Source organism: Ictalurus furcatus, chromosome 7 (assembly GCF_023375685.1).
Source record: "Ictalurus furcatus strain D&B chromosome 7, Billie_1.0, whole genome shotgun sequence".
In the NCBI taxonomy this organism is placed as follows: Eukaryota; Metazoa; Chordata; class Actinopteri; order Siluriformes; family Ictaluridae; genus Ictalurus; species Ictalurus furcatus.
In genome coordinates, this window is record NC_071261.1 from 6,070,090 (window position 1) to 6,092,629 (window position 22,540).

The window sequence follows — 22,540 nt, forward strand, 5'->3', positions numbered from 1 at the left end:
ATTCCTTGATTCAACTCTGAGTCAAACAGAATTTTTTATTTAGATTATTCTTCTAAATATTGATTATACATACAGTATAGGTTATGTTTAAGTAATAATTCTAAATGTTGGTTATGTAAGGGTCCACTCACCGGTCCAACGATGGTATCCAGTGACGACGGTATCCAGTGACGGTATCCAGTGTGTTCCTGTCTTTTCTTAAGCGATGCGAATACATTTAGATTATTAAATTTGTCGTTCCAATTCTGTTTGACTCTGTCTTAAATTGAATCTGACTCCAATTGTAAAAACCTCAGTGTTGTATTTGTTTCCTAATTATTTGTAGAACGCAGATCTGTAAATACTTTTGATTTTTTACATTTGATTAATTCTAGTTTATTCTATAGTTTAAATTGTGCTCATTCATTCGGATTCCATGTCGCTCAGAGTCTCGTACCGTTGGTGTACGCGGATCCAGGTACGAACACATGCAAATTCAATAATACTATTAATAAGAAGAAAAAAGAATTACATTCAGCATTACATTATACGAACTTTTTTACGAACAGTTACGTATTTTTCACATAGTTAGACATAATATAGTACTATGAAATGTTTCTGACCTAAAATAATACGAAATATGATTGTTTACATTAAAATGTAAAACTTGGTGATAAAGTATGATAAGGTGAAAAAAGTGACAATTGATGTGTAGAAAGTCACTTTTAATTCAAGTATGCCCTAACAAAAATTATTCACATTCCTCCTATGTGTCCATACACACTGCTGCTCTTCAAACGCTATACAGTGATTGTTTCCTTCTTCCTCTCTCCTCACACCCTTCTCTCTCTCTCTATGTCGAGACCACCTTAAACACACCTAAGGTTTATATGCATTAACATGTTTTAATGTGAATAAGATGTTGACTATACATATTTTCTATCATACAAAAGGTCTCAGTGCGTCTGGAAAATATGGTCTCATCCCATCAGCAACAGTTCAAATCACTATCAAGATCTAGAGAAAAATACTGCATGCCATTAAAGGTATACCCTACCTCCTGTATGTAAATTAGGTACATCCTTCCACAGACATCAAATTATAATCAAAAACACCACCATTTGGTGGACCCACAGAGCATCTGGATATTTAGGGGAGAGCTGGCCAAAGATTCAGGGAATCTGAATCTTTGGCCAGATCTCCCACACGATCACTGTGTGTAGTTTTTCTTTATCAGGTATTTGACCATGTTGTATTATTATGTTTTGAAATTGACTGTAATGTAATGCTGAATGTAATTCTTTTCTCTTCTTATTAATAGTATTATTGGATTTGGATGTGTTCGTACCTGGTTAAATAAATGATTAGACTTGGTTAAATTCTGACTTATTCTGAAATTATTGTCTCTAGTAGATTACGTTAAGTCCTTGTTACCGCAAATCTGCGACCAGGTTAGTACAGGCTAAAATCCAGGTTTAGGTGGAGCATTGGGGCACGCCAACTGAGATTTTAGAGTCCAGGCTAACAACTTGGCGTTAAGTGTACTTAGTGTGTACAGGCTCGATAGGTAATTTCCAGTTAGGACAACAAAGTTGATCAACCAAGTCTATATAGGATCAAGTCTAAACCTCTGATTATTGTAATATAATTAATATTGTAAATGATTAATATGATTATATTAAGCTAATTTTAACTCAGATATTATTTGTCTATCTCTGTAAATTTAGTGGTCATGACCTCTGACTAGAAATAACGTTACTATAATTTAGTGTTCCTATCTAAGGGGACTAAGCAAGGAATTTTTCAGAAAAGGGCAAGTATGGGTGGCCATCTAAATAGTATTACTCAATTACCTCTTGCTAATGACCAGGACTGGTGAGTTCGTGACCGTGAGATCCGCGTACACGACCGGTACGAGACTCTGAGCGACATGGAATCCGAATGAACAAGCACAATTTAAACTATAGAATAAACTAGAATTAATCAAATGTAAAAAATCAAAAGTATTTACAGATCTGCGTTCTACAAATAATTAGGAAACAAATACAACACTGAGGTTTTTACAGTTGGAGTCAGATTCAATTTAAGACAGAGTCAAACAGAATTGGAACGACAAATTTAATAATCTAAATGTATTCGCATCGCTTCAAAAAGACAGGAACACACAGGATACCGTCACTGGATACCATCGTCACTGGATACCATCGTTGGACCGGTGAGTGGACCCTTACATAACCAACATTTAGAATTATTACTTAAACATTATCTATATGTATAATCAATATTTAGAAGCATAATCTAAAACCATAGAACACTTTTTAATCAAGTTATATTCTAAGTGTGTTCTGAGCTAGAAGACGTCTATGTTTTACTGCACAGCAGGTGTTTTGTCTACAACAGCTTCACTCTATGGCAATAAATTAGCAATTAGACATTCACCAAAACTGTGTTTCCAAACAAAGCCCTTTAAGCTTGCAAACCAGTGTCAAAATAACAGATCAGACTTCCAGGATGAAGTGTACCAGGCTGGGACTAAAGCCAGAAAGTCATTCATGTATAAGGGTCAATTTATAAAGGTAAAAACCCTGTTCTGATGAACGCATGCGCCACAGATATAAGATATCATTTATACATTATTAAGGCGATGGAGATTGGTTTGTTTTTAGAAAGAAAAGATTAATACCCCGCCTACAGATAAATTTACTGTTTGAGAAAAGTATATAAAGGCTTGTGTGTGTGTGTATAATTCAGACTTTCTGCAGACTGTCTCACTTTACTGTTTCAATGAAGTTTAATTACTTTTTGACATCTACAAACCCTCTGTTTCTGAAGTTTTTTGTTAGGCTGGAAAGATTGTTTTCCATGAAAAAATCCACCAACATCCCAGAGTTGAAGCTGTTCTGTACTGAGGAATGACCTAAAAATTCCTCCAAGCCGATGCGCAGGACTGATCAACAGTTACCGGAAACATTCAGTTGCAGTTAATGATGCACAAGGGGATCACACCAGATACTGAAAGCAAAGATTCACATACTTTTTCCACTGAAAGATATTTAATATTGGATCATTTCCTCAATAAATAAATGAACAAGTAGAATTTGTTTAACTGGGTTCTCTTTATCTACTTTTATTTTTTTTTTCTACTTTTAATGTTTTAGGTGATATTTATGCAGACATATTGAAAATTCTAAACTGTTCACAAACTTTCAGGAACCACTGTATAATAAACTGCCTGGCATATTAAAAAAAAGCAATATTACATTTAAACAGTGTGAAAGAAAACAGAATTCACAGAATGTGGAATTATCAGAATGTGTGTATTTCCTAGAAGACTTTAACTTGAAAAATCTAAACAGAAAAAATTCTCTCAATACCAAAAAAAAAAAAAAAAAAAAAAAAAAAAATGCAAACATCTTTTAATTATTTATAACATTGCATTAGTGCAGAAGGTCTTCTGGGGGAAAAAAAGCAATATATTCCTAAAATCTGAACATAACATGGATGCAAAGCGCCACCTCATCGGATCTAAAAAGGGAGGAAGAAAATGTCTTAATATAGTGACTATAGTTAAATGAAACATATCACTAACATGCAGAACTTTTAATTTATGTAAATAACATACAATGTATAACAATTACATTAAATTATACATTGAATACACATTAGTGACCAGTTATAACTGTACAACAGGGGTCGGGAACCTATGGTTCGTGAACCATATATGACTTTAAATTACTGCCAATGGCTCAACAGTGGGGGGGTGGGGGCACGAAAGCCAGTGTGTCAATTCAATTTTCCAGTCCGAATTGACAGACGATTTTGCATATTCGGAAGTCACATTAACGGTAAGCAGTGTTCAATTTACTCTTACTTACATAGGGCATGTTTTATTCATTTACCATTTGACGAAACTATTAAAGTTAGTTAAATGAAGTCCAAGTGCCACCTACAGGCAAAATGTGTAATGGCCTTTATTACATTACCACTTTTGATAATTATGCAATCATAGTAAAGCCAATAACTAATAACAAGTAGACATAAAAACGTCAGAAAATGTGTTAACCTTTCTCTGGGTCTTTAAAGAAAAAGATATAACTTTTTGGGGTTTTTATGGCTCTGCCAGCTGAAAAGGCTCCTGACCGCTGGTGTACAAGGTGTGTATTTATATTGCTATTAGTCAATAAAGAACCAAAGTCATAAAAATGTTATGGATGTTATGGATCTTTGAATCTGCCATAAAAAAGTGCAAGTGAATGCATTTTAATCTGCAAAAAGCACAAAACTTATATTTACCGTGTATTTGTCCCATTTTTTTTCAGGATCATAATGCTCCCAGCGGCTGGCAGGAAATATGTGTTTGTTTTTTTCATACCAGCTCCTCAGAACCACTTTTCCTGCATGAGACTTTAAACACACACACACACACACACACACACACACACACACACACACACACAAATTAACATCTGTGGACAAGATTCCATGTCAAACAGATTTATGTGAACTGTTCATTATGATGAATGGTTATTGGACTTAATGTTTAGGTCACACTATGCCTTTACCTCATCTTTCTCAACTGTAGCATCATTTACCAATCGGATATCGTCATGAACATAAAAACTGAAAAGTGGTCCTGGATTAAGACACACAAATTAAAATTGATACAGGTCAAGTGCTTCAGTTCACATCAAACATCAGTACAGGGAAAAATGTGATCTCTGTGACTTTAATTGTGGCAGGGATGTTGGTACCAGAAGGGCTGGTTTGAGTATTTCAGAAAGTGCTTATCTCCTGGGATTTTCACAAACGGCAGTCTCAAGAGTTTAAACAGAATGGTGTGAAAAGCAAAAAACATCCTGTGAATGGATCAGCTTATTGAGTGAGATCAGAGGAGAATGACCAGACTGGTCTGAGCTGACAGGAAGTCTATAGTAACTCAAATAAGCACTCTACAATCTTGGTGAGCAGAAAAGCATCTCAGAACACAAAACACATCAAATATTGAGTTGGATTGGCTACAACTGCAGAAGAACACATCAGCTAACTGTCAGCCAAGAACAAGAAACTGAGGCTATCATGTGCACAGAATCACTGAAACTGGACAGTTGAATACTAGAAAAAGACCAGGTGATGGTCAAGTTTGGGTGAGCCTGTGCCCATGATAGCCTCGGATTCCTGTTCTTGGCTGACAGGAGTGAAACCCAATGTGGTTGTAAAGAGTGATTATTTGAGTTACTATATCCTTCCTGGCAGCTCAAATTAAATTGGCTATGGTCATCTGACCTCTCTTATAAACAAGGCATTCCACCCACAGATGTGTAACTCGGTCAATGTTTTTTGTTGAGTAATTTTGAGGGGACAGCAAATTTACACTGTTACACAAGCTGTACACTCACTACTTTACATTGTAGCAAAGTGTCATTTCCTCAGTGTTGTCACATGAAAAGATATAATCAAATATTTACAAAAATGTGAGGGGTGTACTCACTTTTGTCAGATACTGTATATCTATACACACACACACACACACACACACACACACACTGATGCTTGAAAGTTTGTGAACCCTTAAAAATATCATCTGCATACATATGTCCGAAAACATCAGATTTACATGTAAGCCTTAAAAGTAAAGATAAATAATAAAGAGAACCCAATTAAACAAATGAGAAAAATATCATACTTGGTCATTTATTTATTGAGGGAAATGATCCAATATTATATATCTGTGAATGGCAAAAGTATGTGAAACTCTAGGATAAGCAGTTCATTTGAATATGAAATTAGAGTCAAGTGTTTTCAATCACTGGGATGACAATGAGGTGTAAGTGAGCACCCTGTTTTATTTAAGGAACAGCGATCTATCAAAGTCTGGTAGTTACAACACGTTTTGGGAAGTGTATCATGGGATTAGTCGTTGATCATCGGGCTGGAAAAGGTTGCAAAACCATCTCTAACGAGTTTGGACTCCACCGATCTACAAAGATCACGCCAAGAGCAATAGGTGTACGTAGGGCTACACAATTAATTGAATATTGATCTTGATTATGATTTTGACTGCCCACGATTACATGAACATGATCGACTGCGATACTGATGTTTAATTTCGTCCTCCGCTCATAGAAAACTCTGCTGCACATCAAATCAAGCGTTTCCTAAACTTACAGCCAATCACCATAGAGTGGCACAGGGATGATGTCATTTTGTACGCCAAAACCTGGAAACGAGTTAGCATTTTAACCCTTTCGGTTCCATTGTCCTGAAGTCAATGGGTTTTTTTTTTAATGGGATTTCCTGAAATAAAGTCTTTAAAGAAATAAATATTTTCACGTTTTGTTCTACGACACAAAATACACCAGTAATACCCCACTCGTGAGTTTTTAAAGCTTTTACGTGTATTGAAAAGGACAGTTTCTAACATGTTGCTAAATGGAACTACAGACGTTGTCAGGGACATTAAATGTCATCACGTCGAACAGGAAAAAACTTTGCAGATAAACTGGCTCAGGTCCGCTGTGCACAATTCCCAAAAAAAATGGATGAAGATTCATCCACAGAGTAAATCCGTATTATGGAAAATGTTTCAAATCAAGTTTGGAAAAGTTTGTTGAAAGCTTGTCGACCGTGGTTTAGTTAGTTTATAGTATATGGTTAGCTTTTTATTTTTGAAGATTGTATTTAGGCTTCAAACTTGAAAATGATCTTGATGGACAAAACGTGTTAGTGTTGTAAACTTTTGTTGATCAGAGCTTATCTTTTGCAATAATCCAAAAGCCTATGTGAAAATCCTATTGGGTTTTTGTCGTGGGAACCGGTGTGATGATAACTTCCCGGTTCCGGTACAGAATGACGTCGTCCCTGCAACTCTCTATTGGGTCATTTGGCTGCGACTCTCCTCCTGTAAACACGCTTATTGACTTTTCTGCATTCGCCTGAATTGTTTTCATTTGGTTGCATATTGTGATATTTGATGCATATTTTCATTTGGTTGATGGCCTTTTTATTTTTACTTATCCTATATGTTGGATACAATTTTATTTATATCTTGCTTCTACAAGATGATGCACTTTAAGGATTAGTCTAATTTGCTGCAAAGATTTGTACATTAGCAGGAATGTAGCACGACATGGAGGTGAAAGCAGCGGTCTGTTTATTTAAATGTGAAAGTGCAATCAAAATATGTTGGCCCTAAAATTAATGAATAATCGTGATCTAAATATTGATCAAAATAATCATGATAATCATTTTGGCCATAATCATGCAGCCCTAGGTGTAATAGTCTGTGAGGTCACAAAGGAACCCAGGGTAACTTGTAAGCAACTAAAGGCCTCTCTCACATTGGTTAATGTTAATGTTCATGAGTTCACCATCAGGAGAACACTGAACAACAATGGTGTGAATGGCAGGGTTGCAAGGACAAAGCCACTGCTCTCCAAAAAGAACACTGCTGCCTGTCTGCAGTTTGCTAAAGATCACATGGACAAGCCAGAAGGATATTGGAGAAATGGTAAGTCGTCTGCACTTATGTAGCACTTTTTTAAACCTTAGCGGTTCCAAAGCGCTTTACACTGTGTCTCATTCACCCACACACACTCACACGCAAGCGCTAACTTGCCATCGGGAGCAACTTGCGGTTCAGTGTCTTGCCCAAGGACACCTCGGCATGTGGAGTCATGTGGGCCGAGAATCGAACCGCCAACCCTATGATTAGTGGACAACCCTATCTGCACAAAAAGTGTTTTCAACCCTATGATTAGTGGACAGATGAGACCAAAATGTGTGAAAATCTGTTGTTTTAGGTCATATTTATGCAGATATATAGAAAATTCTAAAGGGTTCACAAACTTTGAATTCTAAAGGGTTCACAAACTCCATACATACACATAAGCCCTGAAGACAAATTTATATGCATTGAAATACTGGTTTTAAATTGGCAGAATGACTCAAACAGTCTGACATACTTGGGTGTTAAAAATATCAGAAGCATGCTTACCACTTTTGCCTCTAGCTTTTGTCACAATGAAGTCATAGAAGCTGTGGTGCTGGAAGAAAAAAAAAGTGAGTAGTGAGTAACAGTGAAAGTTGCTTACAGTGAGAATGGTGCAGTGAAAGTTTTTTTAAATTAATGATTTAGGACTACAATTATCAGTATACAATTTATATTTATATGTATATGTGTGTATGTGTTTATATATATATATATATATATATATATATATATATATATATATATATATATATATATATACCACCTAAAAATTAGGTGGTCTGCCAAAGGTGCCCTTTTCTATGTTGTTTAGCATATATAGATGTAAATATCAGGGACTGAAAGCTGAAACTCTGATCTATCGTGTCATATTCATCTTTTGATCTCAAACGCAAATGTCTTCAGTGTATAGTAAAAACAGGAAAATTGCCTTTGCCGTTCCAGTAGTTTCAAAAGGGGACTGTATGTATCATCATATCCAGAATATTGTGCATATAGGAAGAAAAATACAAAAAAATATCTGTTTGTTCTAATATCAATGTGTGACACCTACTGTGTCTGATTATACTGTACAAAACAGGACACAATTCACAGGTTCACAGGTTACTCATACTCATACAGGCTTGAGGCCTGTAACAAATGCAATAAATAACAAATTAAGTTTTAATGGGAGAAAAGAACAATATTTAGCTGTTATAAGGCCGTCATTGTCGATACCTTGACTGTTTTCCGGTGTCCAGCTCCATCCCAGTAACTGAAATTGATCTCAATTTCTTCACCTGAATAGGAAAAAAAAGTCAAATTTAAGTACATTTTGTTAAGTTTATTCAGTCTGTTAGCAACTCGTTTTTATTTCACCTACTCAGCATAGTCGAGTTCTGACACTTTTTGTGCCTCAGAGTTAAGATTATTACACTAGTACATTATTATTCAGGTGTATGCTCCATACATATGAGTCAAAAATACTAGTTACTGGTAAAGTCAGGAGAAGAATGGATCCTGCTCCTTCTAGGGTGAACTACTGCTTTTTTTTCTCTCTTACCAGTTACTTGGTCTTGAATCTCTTCATGAGACCCAAGGGACCCACCCACCAAAATTCTCATAAGGTTATCAGAGTTCGTGCTTACCCTGGCTCAGGAATAACAACAGATTTCAGTCAGATGATAAGGATTCGGAATTCGATGGAGTAGGACGCAAAGTTGGAGGCTCCTGATGATTTCGATTAAAATTGTAATTAATTTGCGCTTTTCGGTCATACAATATGTTTTGACTTATTCTATTTTGTTTCCTTGTTTGCAATTTTAACTTTGTGGTACGTTAAAATGTCTGGAAAGAACACGAAAACCCGTGGTAGCATTCAGACACGACTGAGGCCAAGTGTGCACGCCGCGAGTGAGTCCCCTTCTCCCTCTGTATCCGTGTCGCCGAGCAGTGACCCTGACTTCACCGCACTCAGGCTTGAGTTGCTCGCTTTACTGAGCAAGGACATCGCCGATATTTTAAAAAAGGAGCTCCAGAAGCTCCAGGAGACTCTCGGGGGTGCGCTGTCTACTATCCAGCTAGACCTGCAGGCCGTGAAAACACAGCTGGCTAGTGATAAAGTTTCTACCGAGGCTACATATGGTACTGAAACACTGAAAGGCAACACTGAAAGGTACTGTGGTGGAAATGGAGCACGCTCTCTCCGGTTGCACCGATGACATAGTTCACATGAAGACTACTATCGAGTCTCTCACTGCGACTGTGACTCAATTAGAGAATAAATGTGAGGATTTGGAGTCGAGGTCACGGCGGAATAACGTTAGGATAGTGGGAGTTCCAGAGGGCACTGACACCTGTACAAGCGCTGCCGTAGCGGCCTTGTTAAAAGAAGAGTTTGGTCTGGAGAAGGAGCCGGTTTTGCACCGATCCCACCGGACCCTTCAGCCGAGGCCCAAGCCTCGTGAACAACCATGAGCTATTGTGTGCAGATCCACTATCACAGTGACTGTGTTGACAGTTTATGCCGTGCGAGAGAGAGCCAGCGGATTAAAGCGTGGGATCTGACCATCTCCGTTTTCCCTGATTACACAGCCAAGACAGCCCGGGCCCGGGCCGCATTTAATGAGGTTCAGCGTCAGCTCCGTGGTATTGAGAGCGCTCGCTATGGAATACTTCACCCGGCTCGGCTTCGCATTACATATAACGGTGTTCAGAAGGACTTTATTTCAGCGGAGGAAGCAGGAGACTATGTTAAACTCTTGATATCGGGTTGAACTGCATCACCTACACAGCGGAGTCTTTTTCGCTCTTCTTTTATTTTTATTTTTTGCACTTGGCCTTCTAGCGCTACAGAATTCGGACTCTTATTGAAGATATTGTCGTTGCATTACTCCACGTAGATTTTGTGGACTCACTCCTCTTAAAATGTACTTCTGCATTAATGTGTTTCTCTGTTTTGATGCTCTGACCGGGTTAGAGTTTCTGTTTATTTAATTTTATTAGTGTTATCTCCTCGGCTTTTTGTGCTACACTGTTATATTATTTGTTACAAGTCTTTAAAAGGTAAGGACATTATATTTATTATTGTGTGCAGACTGTTTATCAGTCTTGGTAATTTTGTTGGTTAGTTCAGCTTACTCTCAGAGTTGTTTTCACATTGTGGACGACGTTCGGTTTTTGTAGGATACACTGCTATTTCATTTGTTTATGGAGACTTTGGGTGTGTGGGTGTTTGGAGGATTGTGAGAGTAAGCAGAACATGCCAATGCTTTGAAGGATGTAATGTTATTTAATTGCGAATCTGTTTTTAGAGGATTTAAACCTAACATGGTGTACAAATTATATTATAGAATTCAGGCCATTTTACTGGGGTTATCTCATACAGTGTAGCAAGTAATAATCTGGAAAGACCTTTGTAATATCACAGTCTAAAACGGGATTTAAAGAGAAGCAAACTAGTAAATGAATCACATGTAAATGAATCATACGTAAATGAATCACATGAAAATGTATCACTTGAATATGAATCTCATGAAAATGAATCACATGTAAATGAATAGTACGTAAATGAATCACATGTAAATGAACCATATGAAAATGAATAAATAAATTAAAGACAAGGTTATTGTTCCATATGATATGGACTGATATTTGAAAAAACAAAAGTAAAAAAAAAATTTCAACATAAGACAAGGTACTATTTTCAGTGAAAGAATACTCAGTTCAATTTGGGTAGTGAGATGAACATCGGCGCTACTTTATCTCTTTGACCTGGAATTAGAAAATGGCGGCTGTCCACCAGATGCGCTCAAATACAGACAAATAAATACAGTACATACGGACGTTTAAAAGCTGATAGTTTCCTAAAAAAAAGTACAACCGACTTTCTTTTTTGGGTTAAAAGAAAAGGTTAAATATATGACTAAACTGTCTGCATGTTTGTTTACTGTCTGTGTGTGTGCGCGCGCGCATGCGCGAGTACTGTGGAGCGAGTGAAGCGTGTTGGTGAGAGCGTGAAAGACAGGGTTTTTTTTCAGTTTCTTTCTCTTACTTTCCCCCTCTACGTGTTAGAATTATAACAAAGTTAGAAAGTCCCGTATATATTAGGCCGCTCGCGGCTTTTCTCGTGTCATGACGTCTGTACACGGACTCGCACACCTCCCGGTGCAATGGCTGCAGGTGTGTGCCTGAGCTCGGCGTAAGCGTGGAGGAACTGCTCGTGGCGGTAGGAGAGGTACTTTGATAATATCCTCTCAGCATCGCGAATGAAAAACGCGATCGTAGTGCTTTTGAAAACAGAACAGCTTGTTAGTCAGTTGACCGAGAACGGAGTATGGGTTAGAGGAAGTTATGTGACCGTGACTCCTTTAGCGACTCCGGCCACAAAAACCACCATTTCAAATGTACCACCTTTTATTCCAAACGACGTCATTCTTAAGGAACTGGCACGATACAGGAAAACCGCAAGTCCCATCAGAATGATTCCACTAGGATGCAAAAATACAGCATTAAAACACGCCCTCTCATTTAGACGGCAGGTGTTCGTGTTTCTGACTTCACCTGAGCGCGTGTTAGAGATCTCTTTCTGCATCAGTCACGGAGAGCGCTCTTACATGCTGTATGCAAGTACCAACAATTTTAAGTGTTTTGAATGTGGTGATTTAGGACACAAAGTGTCCTTCTGTCCACTTAAAAAAGGTGGACAATGATCAGCAGTTACATGATGATACAGCTGAAAACGGATCATCTAACAATAACAGTAACCGTGATACTACAGAGGTTACAGCAACGCAGCAAACAAAGGTGATGAAGAGACCAGCAGAAAGGCCTTCCCAGGAGGCAAAGGGGCAGAGGAGGTGAGTGAAAGTGATGTTAATGTGGAGAGTTTTGAACAAGCTGGATGCAGCTCTGCTGTTGTTCCTGTTAAAGTTCAGAAAGTGGATAGTAGTGAGACAGAGATTCAGATAAATGCACAGGCAGTGGAGGAGGATTCAGTTGATGAGCTGGATGGACTGTCTCAGTGTACTGATGACAGCATGAGAGATGATGAACAATGGTCAGAGGTGTTAAAAGTAACCAACTTTTATACTGTGGACCAAATTAAAAAAATTCTGGATGAAGCAAAAGTGTTGAAGTGAGTGAGTTCTTTTCAGACCTAGATAAGCTTGCTTCTGCAATACAGGCGAGGAACATTAGCAGCCTTGGAGAGCTATCGCAACAGAAACGGTATCGATTAAAGAAGCACGTAATTGCAATTCGGCAGAGAAAAAATAGAAAGAGAGGCCAAAAGAGGGGAGAAGCTAAGTAAACACTATGACTGTGTTTGTTGACATGCTGTCCTTCTTCCTGACTTGTTTCTCTCTAATCTTATGGAAAATATTTATGAACTGTAATCAATATGTGTAACTAACATTTGGATATGTTCATGAAGTGTACTCAATATGTAACCAACATTTAGAATTATTACTTAAGCATAATCGAATAATCAGTATTGGTCAAAACGCATAATCTATATGTATAATCAACAGAAGCATAATCTAAATTCATAGAACAATGTTTGATCAAGTTATATTCTGAGTGGATTTGAGTTGGATGAACGCCGTGTCTTACTGTACAATAAAAGTTCTTCTGTATTAGCTGGCACCTTTCTGCACAGCAATAAATTGGCAGTAGATATGTGTGTAAGTAAATAACCTTGAGGCAGATACCAATTAAGGAGTTACGATAAGGCCTTAGGAAGGGAGGTTTCAGCAGATAGAAACGGACAGAAGCTCATTGAGACATAAGAAGGGAGTGTTGATCAGAGAGAAACAAAAAACAAAGACTCTGTCTGAGTGAAACCTTTTTGTAAAAAAGAAACCTTGTCCTCATAAAATCTTTTCAAGAAAAACCACTAACTGCGCATGCTCTCCAAATTTAAGATAACACATAGACATGAATAATTAATTAAGGCAATACGGATTGGTTTGTTCCTAGAAAGAAAAGGTGAATGCCCCACCTAGGGATAATTTTACTGTTTCCAAAAAGTATATAAAGACATGTTTGTGTATGTATAATTCAGACTTTCTGCAGACTGTCACACTTTTTATTGGTTTTCAATAAAGTTTATTTACTTTTTGACATCTACTAAACTCTCTGTCTCTTAAGTTTTTGACTTAGGCTAAAAAGGTTGAATTATTCACGGCATAATTGGTGATCCCCGACGTGATTTTCTAGGAGCAAAGAGGGAGACTCGGCCGGTGAGGCTGACCCTGCAGAAGTCGTGCAAGCGTGGCCACTCATTATAGGGTAAGTAGTCTTCTGCTTTTTTTTGGGGGGGGGGGGGGGTTAAATACTTGCATGGTTTTCCTACAGGCCAGCCTGAGACAGTGTTTTTTTCCCTTACAAAAGCTCCTTCAAATTTTGAACTAAATTAAGAAAAGAGGGTTTTTAGATCTCAAAAGTAGTATATATGTGTGTCTGTTGTAGTATTTTATGAGAGGTGTCTCTGCAAGCCTGCAGAGTCTGTGTGTAAAAGGGAGTCAGATTGAACACTGAGAAATGTGGATTTGACACTTACGGTCTAACAGTGTTATGCAGTGAACTTGCCGAACTACTGTATAGGCAGACGTGTCCTAGTCGGAGTGAAGCCGTTGACACTGTACACGTTGAAGAAAGTTTTCAACCCCTTTCGCCGCGACACTTTCGTTCACTCCGCCGGTGGAATGGAAAACGACTTATCGGACATTTTCAATTTTCATGACTGTATGCTTAACCCCTGGTGAGCAGGGGGATGGGAAATGGGCGGTGTTTGAGCTCCCTCCTGAACAAACAATTTACACCTCTCCACGAAAACATTGAGACAGAAATAAATCGGAGAGCATGACTAAAGCTTTTTTGATAGTAAAACACCATATACTACTGCCACAATAAAATTATAACATTTAAACCAAATATCGGACTTGTATAAACGTTTACTACCTTACGTTACCTACATAGACGAAAATCCAGTTCGCTCGTGGTTTTATAAATCATGCACATTTCCATCGGTATAAAGTCCATCAGCTTTATTGAAGAAAACAAATGCAAAGTTCCATATTTAGTCACAAATGTCCTCTTCAAAATGCATTAAGTGTTTTGGTATCCCACCCCTCTGGAAATTAGTAATTAGCCATAAACTGAACTGAGACACCATCTAAAAAAAGCTAATCTGCTTTGGCTATGCTGAACAACCCGCCTCCTAAATTTTAATCGGGCAGTCTAACTTGATTGACTTCCACATGGACCAATTGTAGATACTTCTAGCTTTTAAACAAGCCCAAACTCAACATGATTGACCATGTTGATTCGTTATGGTACCGTATACAATTTTGGGTGTTTTTATTTATTTTTTTTACGAACGCTTTAAGTGCAGTTAATTATTTGTCATTCTGTATGTGCTAATAGACAACTGCTTGAAGCGGTGGGTGTGTCCCAAATCTTGTAGTTACCGTCTATATAGTAGCCAAGATACATGTATTTTTCGCCACTACAGGCCTATAGTAGGAAAGTACGCGATTTGGGACACAGCCGTTGTTCGCCGTAAAACTGCCGTGTGTGATCGTGTCCTGTCGCAAAGTGTGGTGAAAACTCCCACACGACGTTCATAATGTGATTAAGGTGTTTACATGTCACTACTACACGTCCATAAGGCGACTAAAACAGGAGTACTCCACCTGTCTTAATTAGATTATTGCTTACTTGGATTATGACCTTAATTAATTTTGCTTGTATATTTCTCATTTGTAAGTCGCTTTCGATAAAAGCGTCCGCTAAGTGAATAAATGTAAATAAATGTAAATTAGATTAAGGTAAGTAAAAATTGCTGTTTACATGGTAGTTTCTTAATTAGATTATGGTCTTAATCGGATTAAGAGTGGATTATTGTTGTCCATGTAAACGCAGCTAATGCTACAAAAGCGGATGTGGAAAAGGCTAAACAGCAAGCTCGTATGCGTGCATACGTCGCAGAAGAATGTAACAATGACTGCGTTTACATGGACAACAATAATCCACTCTTAATCTAATTAAGACCATAATTTGATTAAGAAACTACCATGTAAACAGCAACCTTAATCTAATTATGGTCATAATCTAATTAAGCTCTAATTGAATTAAGACAGGTGGATTACTCCTGTTTTAATCGTATTATGGACGTGCATTACAGACATGTAAACACCTTAATCACATTATGAACATCGTGTGAGGATTTTCACCGCATTTTGCGACAGGACACGATCACACACGGCAGTTTTACGCTTTACGGCGAACAAGAGAGTTCGGCTGTGTCCCAAACTGCATACTTGCCTACTATAGGCCGGTAGTGGGGAAAAATACATGCATCTCGGCTACTATACAGTAGGTAAGTATGCGATTTGAGACGCAGCCCACGGCTTCAAGCAGTCGTCTATTTGCACGTATAGCATGACTAATAATTAACCGCACTTGAAGCGTTCGTAAAAAATTTAAATAAAAACACCCAAAACTGTTTATGGTACCATAACGAGGACGAACTGTATGTTGATACGTGAAATTCTGGAGGGACGTCGGACGGCGTGGCGCGGTGACGTAATGACGCGGGCTCTTAATCTGATTATGATCAATAACATGTAAAACGGGTACATGACTGGAGTATTCTAAAAGCGACTCATGTAAACACCTTAATCACATTATTACCTTACTTAGATTAAGGTCAATAATTAGATTGTTGCTGTCCATGTAAACGTAGTCAATGACTATGCTGCCCAGCTGCAGAAATTCAACAAGGAGCAGAACCAGTTCTATTTCACTGACATGCTGCAGATATTTAATAAGCTGCAGGACATGGATGAAAGGCGTGTACGGAAGCTATCACAAGCCAACATCCTGTTTGCCGACATGGAAAGGCAAGTCATGCCCATCATCGGGAAGTGCCTGCAGGGCATCGCCAGAGCCAGCACCAATGTTAATGAGAAGAACGACTCCATGGTCCTCATGGAGCAGCACAAATCAGGTTTTGAGCGTCCTGGCGATCTGGAGTTTGAGGACTACAGCCAGGGCATCAACCGGGCCTCATCTTACAGCAGCCTGGGCATGCCCAAAGATCCAATGGATCTGCTGGGCAAAAACAAGAGCAAACCTTTCTGGCTGTTCAGCAAGAAGGGCAAGCCGGCTGCCACTGGGGATTTCGGTCATCTTCCCCCGGAGCAGAGGAGAAAATGGCTACAACAGAAGATCGATGACATCAGCAAGGCGCTGCAGAAGAAACTAGATCAAAGCGAGGCTCTGGGGAAGATGAAAGACGTTTGAGAAAAATCCCCAGATGGGCGATTCTGCTAGTCTGGCACCGCAAAACACCCAGACAACTAACATCATCAAAAAGCTCAGAGGGAAATTAACGAATACGAGTCGTGGCTCGCAGGAGCCGGGGGAAGAGGAGACTCCACTCATCGTTACTCCACTCACTCCCTGAACAACAATGGTGGCCACAATGCATGCAGTCCTGATGGTGCTCATTCGGATGAGAGCACCCCGGACCCCTCTCAGGCCATCTACGCTGAGTTTGATGATGACTTTGAGGAAGAAGAGCTCTCCACTCTCATCAGCCAGTGCACAGCTCTGTACAACTTCCCAGGCTCTAGCGAGGGCACGATCTCCATGCAGGAGGGCGAGGTGTTTGCCGTGGTGGTGGAGGACAAAGGTGATGGATGGATGGATGGATGGATACGAGTGAGGCGAAACAACTGAGATGAAGGCTACATCCCCTCCTCCTACGCCAACAAACACTCAACAAGTGACCCAGACAGCGCCGTCCCTGACATGAGGAGCAACTCCCCACCATCATGGCATATCATTTGGCACAGAAGACTCCCGCGAGAAAAGAGAGAGAGAGATAGAAACATGCTATGCATCTGATAGATTGCCGTCAGGTCAGCCAGAAAGATCATGAGAATGTTGTGAGCGGTTTTTTTTTGTTTGTTTGTTTGTTTGTTTGATAAGCTCTGAAAATTAGTTTTGGAGACAAGTGTGAGTGAAAGCCTAAGTGTGTGTGTGTGTGTGTGTGGTGTTTTCTGCACGGGCAGGCCTGCTTCTGTGTGAAAGAAGAAAAAAAAGAAAGAAAAAAATTAAGCACTGTGTGTGTGATATTCAGATTGAGATGGGTAAAACAGAACTTTGTGAGATATTTTTGCTTTTTCATTGAATGGTTGAATCTTGTACAAACTGTGGGGTGTGAGTCTGGTGGGACTGTTTGTAATATAATAATTACTTGCTATCAATAACCGCTGTGACTGGTTTAAAAATTGTAGAGCAGTCAAGAACTTGGTATTGTAAACATTTTCGACATCTGCCAGATTGCCCGTTGTGTAATTTGCTTAGACCTTTCAGACCTGTAATATATAAAAAATATTTTCCCAGATTGTGCGATCCAGAAAAAAGGAAGACTGAAGGCGATAAGTTCTGCTATACAACACACCAAGTAACCAATGTTTAAGGCTGGAAGAGGATGACTTTTACACAAAATTTGCAAAATCACTGACCTAGTCATCCCAGTAACTCCATTAGTGCCCAATGTCCCTACTGTAACCTCTTCCATTCCATATGATAATTATTATTTTTCTGTTGTTGAAATGTGTTCAACTCTTTTTCCAGTGTGCCTGCATGTGAGAGCTCAAGGCTGTTACTCCCCTTAATATTCCAAGATCAGTAATACACCTGGGAGCATCTTCCTCAGGGGCTGTGGACTCCCCTGCGGTTTACTCCTCTGTGGTCAGAGACTCCCTCTCACGCTCCCAAGGCCGACATGACATGATTGCGGTCATCCTCCGCCCCATACCACACAACAAATGTTAAGCTTCCTGGACGTTATCAGGTATGGTCTTCAGTGTATTGCTCTCTTCATGACAAAATCCTGAGAGCTGGGTGTTCTAAGGAAAAGACTTATGCTCTGCACCTGTACTATGGCTGGCAAACTACAACAGACTTTTGCTTATATGTGACTGAGAGAGGCGGCGCCGATGCAGGTTGCCAGCTCAGGAGTATGAGGGCGCTTGCTGGTCTTTAGTTTATTTATCGAAAACATTGGATTTGGTGGCACAAGGATTGTCAGCACGTTTGCGTGCCATGGCTGGAACTGATGTCTTAGTGCAGATCACTGGGAAAATTGCTCTCTCACACATTGATCTTACACTCATCACACCAGGTTACTTCCATTTTTATTAACATCCGCATACAACACATGACGGCTCAACAAAGAACAGGATATGAATTTATTCTTTGTGCCACCCAAAATGTAACTATTAAACCTATTAGTGTGCCTAATACACCAACTGTAGTGTTGTATTGCCTAATTAATTCTGTGGAGCCAATGACTGAGAACACTCACAATTGCCCAGCCGAAATTCATATTTCCTCGAGCTTAAATTTGACCTTTTTAGATGTTCTATCTGAAAGATTTTGTGTCTGAAATTTCACAAACATTATGAGCACCCTGCTCTGCCCAGTTGGCTGAATTAGAAGCTATCACTACAGAGTGCAAACAGGTTAATTTCAGATCCGCATGGTTTTAACCAGTGCGCGAGGGGGAAGTTATGGGAAAGATAAAACAGCAAGAGTACTGGTCTCTGTACTTACAGGCAGTGATGGATACTTTTTTTTTCTGGGTGTGATATTTATGCTCAAAACAATGTCAGAAAGGGAAAATCAGTATCAATAGGGCACATATCAATTCCAGAAGGGCCGTTTAAGCACTTGGTGAGAGACAGGTTTAGCAGATGCAGGGAGGCAATGCCATCAGCAGACTAAACTGCTGGTACAGTAATTAAATTTTTGAGCCGTAATTCCTAGATCTGGCATACCATCTCAGATTAGCTCTGGCAATGGCTCAGCATTTGTTTAAAAAACAGTGTTACATTAACTGTGAATAAATTAAAATTGTGATGTGTTTATCACACTCAGTCACAGGGAATAGTGGGAAAGGTAAGTGGTACCTTTAAGGCTAAGCTTAACGCAATTTGTGCTGACGCTAAACTCGTTTCGGTAGATGCTCTACCTCTTGCACTCATGGCCTATCGCATGCAGACTAACAGAAATATGCATCTAACACCGCATGAAATGCTTATGGGTTGACCCATGTCTGTGTCATATCTGAGAGGTCCTTATGAAGGACTGCTGCTGGAGTAATTGCAGATGGAACTAAGAGCATATATGCGATAACTTACTGCTATGTATGAAGCTATCTATTCACAGGACCAGAGCTGGGGACCGAGAGAGGAGACAGTCCAGTGACTCCTGGAGAACTTGTGTACCTAGGGGTGTTCCAGCCCAGAAGGGAAGGGTGAGTGAAAGTGAGCACCTAGATTAAAACCTAGGAGAAAGGAGGATCAGGTGATCGAAGGGGACGATCCAATGGTTGACATTGCAGAAGAAAGAACAAGCCAAGACCTGAGAGAGGGTTTAAATGAAGGTAAAGGAGAATGGCAGTCTCAGGCGATGGCAAAGAAGGTGGTCTGTTACTGGTCATACCAACAGAGCAGGAGGGAATAAGGGCTCCTGCTGCGGTTCTGACGAGCCTGATACTCCTGCCGAAGGAGAAAGAGGCCCAAGCAGACGTCCCTTCCAGGACAACCTTTCCGCAATTGACTCTTAAGCCCTTGACTAGTCTCTAGAACAGTACTGAACTAGAGCTGAATGAGACAATCAGTGAGCCAGATTGAATCTCTGATCGGCTGCAACAGGATGGAACAGATTCCAGTTCCTCAAGTGAGGACGGAGAAGTTTGATGAGCCATGCCCTGGGTGTAAGTACTAGCTTGACCTCTCCACAAGGGTGGCCCCCTGCGATAAGCAAAGTATCTGGGTCGAAGACAAACATTGCTAACACATCCCCTGAGAAAGGATGTGATGGATTTTGTATTTTTTGCTTTTTCCATTTTTCTATTTTGGAATTTTTACATTTTCTATTACAATATAATCAATTGTGATTAAAGAGACAGGGTGGTCACTGTCTGATTTGTCTTTGTAATCAAACTGAAAATCTAACAATTTGGTGTCAGACGTGCGATTACTCTGGACCACGGTAAGTGTTTTTTCTTTCTTCCCTGATGCGGTGTATTCCGAACCCATAATTATAAATGAGATAAATGAGTGATTGTCTGTCGTTAATAATCTGTACTCTGGTCTATGTTCCTCTGTAACGTCATGCCTGCTTAATAATTGTATTTTATATTACGTAGAATAATTTGCAACTGTCTGTGTGGTTTGCCTACGAGTGTTTATATTTAGAGTATTATTGTGTTATTGTGTGTGTTGTATTCCAAGTTATGGGTGGGTCTCCGTCCAGCCTGGCTCTTCCGTGTCATTATTGTAAGAAACCTGGCCACTGGGCTCGTTACTGTCGTGCTAAAAAAACGAGATCGGCAGCGAGGAAGAGGTCAAGGTGGTCGTGGTTTTATAGTAAGAGGTGTCCTGCAGTATTTTCCTGCACAATCTGGCCCATATTATCAGCCTGGTCAGTATCAGCCCGCTCCTCATATGTATGGCCAACCATCTTATTATCACAATCAATAGGGATGCCCACAGAGCTCTTGCGACCCAGTGTGCCGATCATACTTAATCGTAGCTTTTAATTCATTTAATATTGATTTTAATTCCGTGTGTTTCCCTGTTTGTAAACTGAATGAAAGTGTTTTGAATTCCATGATGACGTTAATTTAAAGACAGCAAGGGAGAGAGTGCGCGCGAGAGAGGGAGAGACGTGTGTGCTCTGTTGTTGCTCTCGCGGTCAGAACGGTGCACTGATACGTCACTTTAACGCAAACGAAAGACTTTCTTTTTATTGCCATTGTATATAATATTCAGGGACTGTTATGAATATTAGTACAAATTATTATAACGTTTGGATGAATTAATTTTCATGCATGAATTCGTAAACATGCCGGAGTGTCCTTTTAATTTTGCATTCTTGGGCTCTTAATTAGCGGTCTCTAAATCTCTGATTGTGGAAACGCAGTAAACCATAAATCAGCTGTTCAATGTGTCTCTGTTCTCTCACAAAATCAGATCCACGGTTACAGACTCTGCTTAACTCTCTGTGGGCAGACCACAAGGACATGCAATGTCCTATCAGGCTAAGTCAAAACATTCTCATCCTGTGTATGTAAAACAATATCCCTTGTCTGAATCGAAAGCCCTTGGCATTGATGTTATTGTTAATTCTCTGTTACAGCAAGGCGGTTTGAAGCCCTGTGTAGGCTTGTATAACACGCCAGTTAAATCCTGTTCCCAAGCCAATTCCCAAGCCTGTTCCCAAGTAAATTGCACATGGCAATTTACACAAGACCTCAGGCCCGATTTCACCTATTGTTCCTGATATGCCTTCTATTATGACACTAATACCTTCACACCATGTGTGGTTTAGCGTGGTGGATTTGTGTTCTGCCTTTTTCAGTGTTCAGCCACTGTTTGCATAGGGGACACCAGCTGACCTGGACACGCCTGCCACAGGGCTACGTTGACCCCGTGTTTTCTCGTGTGGTGAGACTCCTTGCAAGATCTCCATGACGACGCCCGTGTACTGCAATACGGGACGATCTCCTTATCACTGCTGAGTCAGAAGCTGCTGGACTGCAACCTTGAGCATGCTCGAACATCTGGCTCAAGATGGATTCAAGGTTTCACGTACAAAATTGCACCTATGTAAAACAGAAGTCAAATGTTTGGGTTTTCTCTTATCAAAAGTACAGAGAAGGCTGTCGGATGGCCGGATGGCGGTTGTGATGACTATTCAGCTGCCCGCTACAAAACAGCTCAGGGCCATCGTAGAACATTCTGATCCACTTTTGACTCCTGTGACACATACTCCTGCGACTGTTTATGCAAAAAAAATGCTTTATGTTCCTCTCTAGCCCTGGAGACTACACAAAACCTTTCCATCTGTACACTCATGAACATTCTGGAGTGTGGCCTCAGGCATTCTGGCACAAGAGCATGGGGGTGGTTTTCGTGGCTGCTGGACTCTCTGGCTGTCTTCTGGCAGTGGCTGGGAGTGGTGCTGTTTTGGTAGCAGATGCAGAACGATTGGTTTTGACACCATTGGTGT

General features: G+C 39.8%; 1 protein-coding gene and 2 long non-coding RNA genes across 3 annotated transcripts in view; 2 read left to right on the top strand and 1 right to left on the bottom strand.

Moving 5' to 3' along the window:
* The window catches only part of LOC128610659 (protein FAM50A-like), a 116,078-nt gene that overhangs the window by 49,217 nt on the left and 44,321 nt on the right, over positions 1–22,540 (top strand). The window lies entirely within an intron of this gene.
* LOC128609525 (uncharacterized) lies at positions 1,270–4,613 on the bottom strand. The gene is made up of 3 exons (XR_008386242.1): positions 4,542–4,613; positions 4,273–4,383; positions 1,270–3,504 (listed from the first exon to the last, which is right to left on the bottom strand). It is a non-coding gene; the product is annotated as an uncharacterized LOC128609525 (long non-coding RNA).
* LOC128609526 (uncharacterized) lies at positions 11,181–21,408 on the top strand. The gene is made up of 3 exons (XR_008386243.1): positions 11,181–12,303; positions 13,664–13,735; positions 18,095–21,408. It is a non-coding gene; the product is annotated as an uncharacterized LOC128609526 (long non-coding RNA).